The following is an 8,616-nucleotide window of genomic DNA, read 5'->3' as shown; positions in this document are numbered from 1 at the left end:
AAAATCTTGACTTTGGGCTATTTTGTCAGCTTCATGCATTTTCACCACTTGGATCCTGACACTTCAATACCCTTCTCCATATGGACATTTAATCCAAGCCCCTGTAACCTATAACTCAACACCTTGCCACTCTTTATCCTCCTTTCTTTGCTTTCCTGGGAATCTACAAGTTATAGGTGGGGTTATTTATGTTCATTTCTGATTATTCTGTATCTCTGATATCTTTTGATTACCCTTATTTTAATCTTTACTCTTAGCTATATATTCAAAAGAATATTTGTGAGATTTTATCCAACGTTTTTAATTTTTTAATGTATTTTCCCATAGTATAGAAATGCTATTATCTTGTGTCTCAATTGATCCTTGTATTATTATATCATGCCCTCACTTATTTTATTCACTATTGTATCATAAAACTTCAATTCTTACTTGAGGTTTTGTAGTGTTTTATGCACACTTGGGTATAATAATTAGCAGTATTATGCTATCAGTTTTATGGAAGACTAAAGAATAGATTTATTATAGCATAAGATTTATTATATAATGGGTTATATTTATGTACAAATGAATTTATGAGGAGTACACTTTCATTTTCTTTACTGAGATGTCTCCCTCAAGAAGTTAAATAACAATCAAGGAAAGAAATAAGCTCATTAAGGTGCAATGCAAGTAAATTGAAAAAGGAGCTGAGACATATAACTGAAATATAGATTATTAAAAGATAAATAAAATTATAAGCATTAACAGAAATGTTTAGCACCACACCTTTTATTTAATTTCATTTATTGACTGCTATTTTATTTTACTTCTTTAAGAATGCTGCAACTCTTTTGATTGAGTCACTGAGGCTTTTTTTTACTTATTTCTCAGTGTATAAATAAATGGATTTAATGTAGGTGAAACAGAAAAAGTGAGTAGTGAAACTGCTTTATTAGTAGTCCCTTTCTCTTTTGCTGTAGGAGTCATATAAATGAACATGCATATGCCATAGGTGATGAAAACTACAGTCATGTGGGAAGAACAGGTGTAAAAGGCCTTTTTTCTTTGCTGAACAGATGGAAATCCTAAAATTGTTTTGATAATATAAGATAGAACTACATATATAAAGGTCAAAATGGGGGTCAGCACAGATTAAAACAGTTTGTTTCATGAGCCATGTGTCTGAACATGCTATCTTTAGGAGGGGAGAAGCATCACAGAGAAAATGATCAATAAAATTTGAGTCACAGAATTTCAGATCTAGCCCCAGACTAAGTGGGGGAGGTTATGACCAACAATCCAGCCAACAAGCAGGAAAAAATAAGACTGCTGCAGACTCCTCTGCTCATGATGGTTACCCAATGCAAGGGTTTGCAGATGGCCACATAATGGTCATAGGACATGATGGCCAGCAAGAAAAATTCTGTTACTGCAAAGAGGTCAGTAAAAAACACTTGGATGACATGAGCATTATAGGTAATGACCTTGTCACCTGTTGCTATGTTATACAAGTACCTGGAAATACAGGCAGTGGTGAATGAGATCTCCAAGAAGGAGAAATTTTGTAAAAAAAAAAAAAAAAAAAGTACATGGGTGTTTTAAGGTAGGGATCCACAAAAGTGAGTGTGATGATGGTCCCGTTACACTCAGCTTGTAGGTAAAAAATAGAAAGATAAAAATCAGAACTTGCAGCTCAGGGTCATCTGTCCCAGAAAATGAATGTTGTTACTGTAGAGTTTTTAATCACTGATGTCTTCTGTCCAATCTGCATGCCTGATAATTCAGAGAGATTATTGTATAGGTAAAATCTAATTTAATCAGCTATACTCTACCTTCACTACATTTTCATATTATATTTTAATTATTTGTTTCATGTTTTTATCTAAATTCTAGTTAGTTAACATATAGTGTAGTATAGTTTCTGGAGTAGAATTTAGTGATTCATCACTTACATGTAACACCCAGTGCTTGTCACAAGAAGTGCCCTCCTTAATACCCATCACCCATCTAGCCCATCTCCCTGTGCACCTCTCCTCCAGCAACCTTCCTTTGTTCTCTGTAGTTTTGTGGTTTGTCTCTCTCTCTCTCTCTCTCTCCTTTCCCCTATGTTCATCTGTTTTGTTTCTTAAATTCCACATATGAGTGAAATCATATGGTATTTGTCTTTCTCTGATTTATTTCACTTAGGATAATACACCCTAGCTCCATCCATGTTATTGCAAATGTGGATTTCGTTCTTTTTGTTGGTTGAGGAATATTCCTGTGTGTGTGTGTGTGTGTGTGTGTGATATAATACATCACATCTTCTTTATCCATCCATGAATCGATGGACATTTAGGCTCTTTCCATAATTTGGCTATTATTGACAATGCTGCTATAAACATCAGGGTGCATTTGCCTCTCTGAATCAGTATTTTTGTATCATTTGGGTAAATACCTAGTAGTGCAATTGGGTGGTATGGTTGTTCTATTTTTAACTCTTTGAGGAAACTCCATACTGTTTTCCAGAGTTGTTGCACCAGTTTGCGTATATTTTAAATCACAATATGGATGTGATTAGATTATCTGCTGATGTGGTGTGATTTCGTGGATAGCAAAAATGTAATTTGGCTTCCTGAAATTCTTTCCTGTTCAGAACTAAGTAAAAAAACTGCATTATTAAAATTGTGCTTTTAGTTAACAGTTTGGTCCTTATCCAAATGATAATACATGGTATATAATTTGAATTCATTCTAGAGTCTTGACCAGAATTTGGAGTCTCTACTTTGGTTTTATAATAAGATTTTTTTTCTTTGTCTTTGTTTTTGGTTAAATGTATTTTCTCTCATGATTCATGCTAAATCTTCCTTATGCATTCCTCTATCATTCTTGTTTTCTTTCTACATTTCTCAATTAATGTGCAAGCTGTTATGCAGAATACAGCCTTTTAAACAGAATTTTCTTGTATAAATTTATGAAATGCTTTAATAAATTAACCTAAAAATTATACACATGATTTTTGGTTACCTATTTGCCTGTTTTGATTCCTTGGACCTACTCATTCCTCTTCACCTCTGACCATATACTCTGTCATGGTTTTCTCCACAATTCCTACAATTTTATGTAACATCTGTCACTTAATGAATACTCAATTTCTATTTTTGGTAATGGATTTTTTTTCTGACTAATCTACTGAATTTACTATCAAACATATCTACTTTTTATTGAAGCCCTGACCAAATATATCTGTTTGTAGAAATCACGCACATTTCCATTTCAATGTGCCTAAAACAGAAATCATGATTTTCACATGGTATGAACTCTCCCCTCTTTCCCTGTGTGCTAACAGGTTCCATTTGTTAACAAGCATTCAGTGCCAGGTATTACTAAGCACTTCTCTTGTAGACTTTGTCCCATGTTCCCCAGCTTAACTGAGTAAGCCTAATTATCATTGATTTCCAGTTGAAGTACCACTTCCCCTGGCAAGTTTTTTGCAATTCTTACGGCTATTTTAGCCTACACACCTACTCTTGTGCTCATATAACAAGCAAAACTTGCTACTATGTTAATGTTTGGTGGGAGAATATATTTGTTGAGATTGTCTTTTTTACTGTGATAGCAGTGACATCTAGCACAGTTCCACATACATTGTAAATCTCTGAAGAATATTTTCTGAGTAAATTTATCCCAAATTTTTGGCACACACCAACAAAACTATTTTTTTCATACTTGGACTTAAATTGATATTGCTCTGATGCTTAATATGCTTATTAAATTTTCTATATTTCTGACTCTAGAAATCTTTTTTCTTTTATTTTTAAAGAGGACTATTTTTATTAAGTCACATTGTGAGGTGATCTTTAGAATTGTGATGAAAGTAATAACTGCCTTCCCTTCCTTTTGGTTTTTCAAAAAAGTAGATGTATTTTTATTGATACTGTGTTTCTATCATCATTGTTATCCATTAATGCAATGTTAAATCTAGAGACCATGATTTTTTTTTGATGCTGAGTTTATGTCAAAAGCTGCTCCACAGTAATTTTCTCAGGCATTGAGAAATAATTACTAAAGTGGAGGCTTGAATGTTTCCAATTTTTAATCAGTGTTTCAATGCTTATAATCTCACATCAGTGAGTGAAACCAATTCCACTTGGGACCACAGTTTATTTCTTTGTAAACAATTGTTCTTCATTTTTAAAAAGTAATCACATCATTAAAGTTATGCTTTTGCTTTTATTTTACAATATGAGGTCGATTGTATAGCTGATGTTATTTCTGGATATTTTATTCATACTGAGATAGGCAAAAAGTCCCATCTGGAGGTTTGCCATTACATACTGTTAAATCCACAGGGTGATGGTCACCAATCCAATAAAGAAATGGTAAAGATGAAGTCAAGCTTTCACTTTTTCCAGATGACCTGATATTATACATGGAAAATCTGATAGACTCCACCAAAAGTCTGCTAGACCTGATACATGAATTTAGCAAAGTTGCAGGATACAAAATCAATGTACAGAAATCAGTTGCATTCTTATACACTAATAAGGAAGCAACAGAAAGACAAATAAAGAAACTGATCCCATTCACAATTGCACCAAGAAGCATAAAATACCTAGGAATAAATCTAACCAAAGATGTACAAGATCTGTATGCTGAAAACTATAGAAAGCTTATGAAGGAAATTGAAGAAGATATAAAGAAATGGAAAAACATTCCATGCTCATGGGTTGGAAGAATGAATATTGTCAAAATGTCAATACTACCCAAAGCTATCTACACATTCAATGCAATCCCAATCAAAATTGCACCAGCATTCTTCTCGAAGCTAGAACAAGCAATCCTAAAATTCATATGGAACCACAAAAGGCCCCGAATAGCCAAAGGAATTTTGAAGAAGACCAAAGCAGGAGGCATCACAATCCCAGACTTTAGCCTCTACTACAAAGCTGTCATCATCAAGACAGCATGGTACTGGCACAAAAACAGACACATAGACCAATGGAATAGAATAGAAACCCCAGAACTAGACCCACAAAAGTATGGCCAACTCATCTTTGACAAAGCAGGAAAATATCCAATGGAAAAAAGACAGTCTCTTTAACAAATGGTGCTGGGAGAACTGGACAGCAACATGCAGAAGGTTGAAACTAGACCACTTTCTCACACCATTCACAAAAATAAACTCACAATGGATAAAGGACCTGAATGTGAGACAGGAAACCATCAAAACCCTAGAGGAGAAAGCAGGAAAAGACCTCTCTGACCTCAGCCACAACAGTTTCTTACTTGACACATCCCCAAAAGCAAGGGAATTAAAAGCAAAAATGAATTACTGGGTCTTTATGAAGATAAAAAGCTTCTGCACAGCAAAGGAAACAATCAAGAAAACTAAAAGGCAACCAACGGAATGGGAAAAGATATTTGCAAGTGACATATCAGACAAAGGGCTAGTATCCAAAATCTATAAAGAGCTCACCAAACTCCACACCCGAAAAACAAAAAACCCAGTGAAGAAACGGGCGGAAAACATGAATAGACACTTCTCTAAAGAAGACATCCGGATGGCCAACAGGCACATGAAAAGATGCTCAACATCGCTCCTCATCAGGGAAATGCAAATCAAAACCACACTCATATCACCTCACGCCAGTCAGAGTGGCCAAAATGAACAAATCAGGAGACTATAGATGCTGGTGAGGATGTGGAGAAACGGGAACCCTCTTGCACAGTCAGTGGGAATGCAAATTGGTGCAGCCGCTCTGGAAAGCAGTGTGGAGGTTCCTCAGAAAATTAAAAATAGACCTACCCTATGACCCAGCCATAGCACTGCTAGGAATTTACCCAAGGGATACAGGAGTACTGATGCATAGGGGCACTTGTACCCCAATGTTTATAGCAGCACTCTCAACAATAGCCAAATTATGGAGAGAGCCTAAATGTCCATCAACTGATGAATGGATAAAGAAATTGTGGTTTATATACAAAATGGAGTTCTACGTGGCAATGAGAAAGAATGAAATATGGCCCTTTGTAGCAACATGGATGGAACTGGAGAGTGTGATGCTAAGTGAAATGAGCCATACAGAGAAAGACAGATACCATATGTTTTTACTCTTATGTGGATCCTGAGAAACTTAACAGAAACCCATGGGAGAGGGGAAGGAAAAAAAAAAAAAGAGGTTAGAGTGGGAGAGAGCCAAAGCATAAGAGACTCTTAAAAACTGAGAACAAACTAAGGGTTGATGGGGAGGTGGGAGGGAGAGGAGGGTATGTGATGGGTATTGAAGAGGGTATGTGATGCTCATCTTTTGGGATGAGCACTGGGTGTTGTATGGAAACCAATTTGACAATAAATTTCATATATTAAAAAAATTAAAAAATTAAAAAATTAAAAAAAATAGCACATTAAAAAAAAAAGAAATGCTGACTCAGGCTCATGGTTTGCTTGAAAACTAGAACACTTCCAGAGAATCTGGGGACATAGTCAACAAATGTATAAGATTAAATTCAGCAGTAGTGGAGAATGATTGCTGCATTCTACCTACTTCTCTCTCATCCTTTCTGTTCATCTCTCAGGCTACATATACATCACTATATACCCTTAGCTCAACATGCTATAGGCATTAATGCTCAAAACATTTTTTTTCTCATAAGATATTACACAGCATTAAAAATGGAATCCAGAAACTGAGAGTGAGATATAACCAATTGATTTCAGTTTATCTTTCAATAAATATTTGAAAGGAGGCAGAGATTTTTATTGAGTGATATTTCTGTACCCAGATTTAGAGTGATAAAAGGAGAAATACACACACACACACACACACACACACACACACACACACTGGGTGTTTTAATTTTACAATATGAGGTTGATAGTATAGCTGATGTTATTTCTGGATATTTCTTATATTAGGATTTTATTTATATATCCACCAATTTACTCTTGAAAAATCTCATATTTTTGGAGGCTTTATAAAATATATGTTATAACTTACATATTTGATTTTAATACAGGCAAGTGAAAAATTTTCTTCTCAGAAAAATATGGCCAAATTTTCACAAAGGGAAATATTACTAATTTTGCAAAATTTATCAAACTTTTATGTCAGATGATAATAATTTAAGTTGTTTGAATATGGTAATTCTTAAAGACACTTAGTTGAAATGGTAGGTTTGATGAAGATTTTCTTGGGAACTTTTCATTTTTGCTAATGCATCCACATTTACTCTCATGGGTTCTGTGAATATGTAGGAAAATGAGGTTGCTTTGTCCAACAAATTGGATTGGCTTTCTCATAGAAGGCCTAAGAAATACTATCTTTTACATTTTAACATTTAAAAGAGGGATAATGATCTTAATGGTAGTGCAATGCTAGAAGCTCTCACCTCTTTTGAAAGAGTTGGTATTTCAATATCCCTGGACAGGGACAGATACCTTGATGCATGCCCCCCAACCTTTTTTTTGCTCTATCTGCAAATAAATGAATAAACAGAAGGTCTTTGGTGATTTGCCCTGAAAAGTCCCTAATGGATCTTTGGAATAATTTTATTTAGTGAAAACAAATAACTAACAAGGGCTGCTTTGACTCCAGTGTCCTTAGAGACAAGAGGACAAGCATCAGGTTATTTAGTTCATTTTCTTAGCTTTCTTAGTAGCTTTATTGAAGGAAACTAAATATATAATAAATTGCACATATTTGCAGTGTACAACTTGATAAGTTTTGTGAAAACATTAAGAATCAAAAGAGTGAACATGTCCATCTCCCCTAAAAATGTTCTTGCTCGTCTTTGTAATCCCTTGTGCCTTCTGTGTGTTCCTCCAGGTCTTAGGCAACCACTGATAAGTTGTCTGTAACTACAGATTAGTTTGATTTCTTGTAGAAGTTTAAGTAAATACAATAATGCAAGATTGTCTCTGAGAGAATGAATATACTGAGAATGAATTTAATAATCCCTGTGTTTATGTGTTAATTTTTCTTTCCTTTTTATTTTTGAGCAGTATTTCAATGTTGTTGGATCTGTAGGGTCTTTCAGTTTGTGAATATTACAAATAAAGCTACTGGAAATAATTGTGTAATAGTAGATTAGTAGTATGGAAATATACTTTCATTTCTCTTCAGTAAATACTTTGGAATGAAGTAGGATGGTTCGTTAGTTTATAAGTTAGGCGTGCATTTAACTTTTAAAGAATCTGTCAAACTTTTCTAATATTCCTTTAGCATTTTACATTCCCTTTATTTGTATGAGAGTTCCAGTTGCTTTACATTAATGCCAACCCTTAGCGTGATGAGTCTTTTTATTTTTATTTTTTAAATGTTTATTATTTTTGAAAGAGAGAGAGAGAGAGACAAAGTATGAGTGGCGGAGGGGCAGAGAGAGAGGGAGACACAGAATCTGAGGAGGCTCCAGGCTCTGAGCTGTCAGCACAGAGACCAATGTGGGGCTCAAATTCACAGATGTTGGAGGCTTAACTGAACCACCCAGGTGCCCTGATGAGTCTTTAATTTTGGCCATTTTAGTAGGTGTGTAGTAACATCTCACTGTTGTTTTGATTTATAATTCCTTAATTACATAAGATGTTGTACATTTTAATATGCTTATTTGACATTTGCCTATCTTCTTTTTTTTATTTTAATTTTTTAAAATTTACAT

General features: G+C 34.5%; 1 pseudogene; it reads right to left on the bottom strand.

Annotated features, from left to right (window-relative positions):
• Window positions 1-802: 802 nt before the first annotated feature.
• On the bottom strand, window positions 803-1,750 carry LOC101082070 (annotated as a pseudogene).
• Between the last annotated feature and the right edge of the window lie 6,866 nt (window positions 1,751-8,616).

This window comes from Felis catus, chromosome B4 (genome assembly GCF_018350175.1).
Source record: "Felis catus isolate Fca126 chromosome B4, F.catus_Fca126_mat1.0, whole genome shotgun sequence".
Taxonomy (NCBI): Eukaryota; Metazoa; Chordata; class Mammalia; order Carnivora; family Felidae; genus Felis; species Felis catus.
Note: the sequence above shows the minus strand (reverse complement) of the source record. Positions and strands in the feature narration are given on the sequence as shown.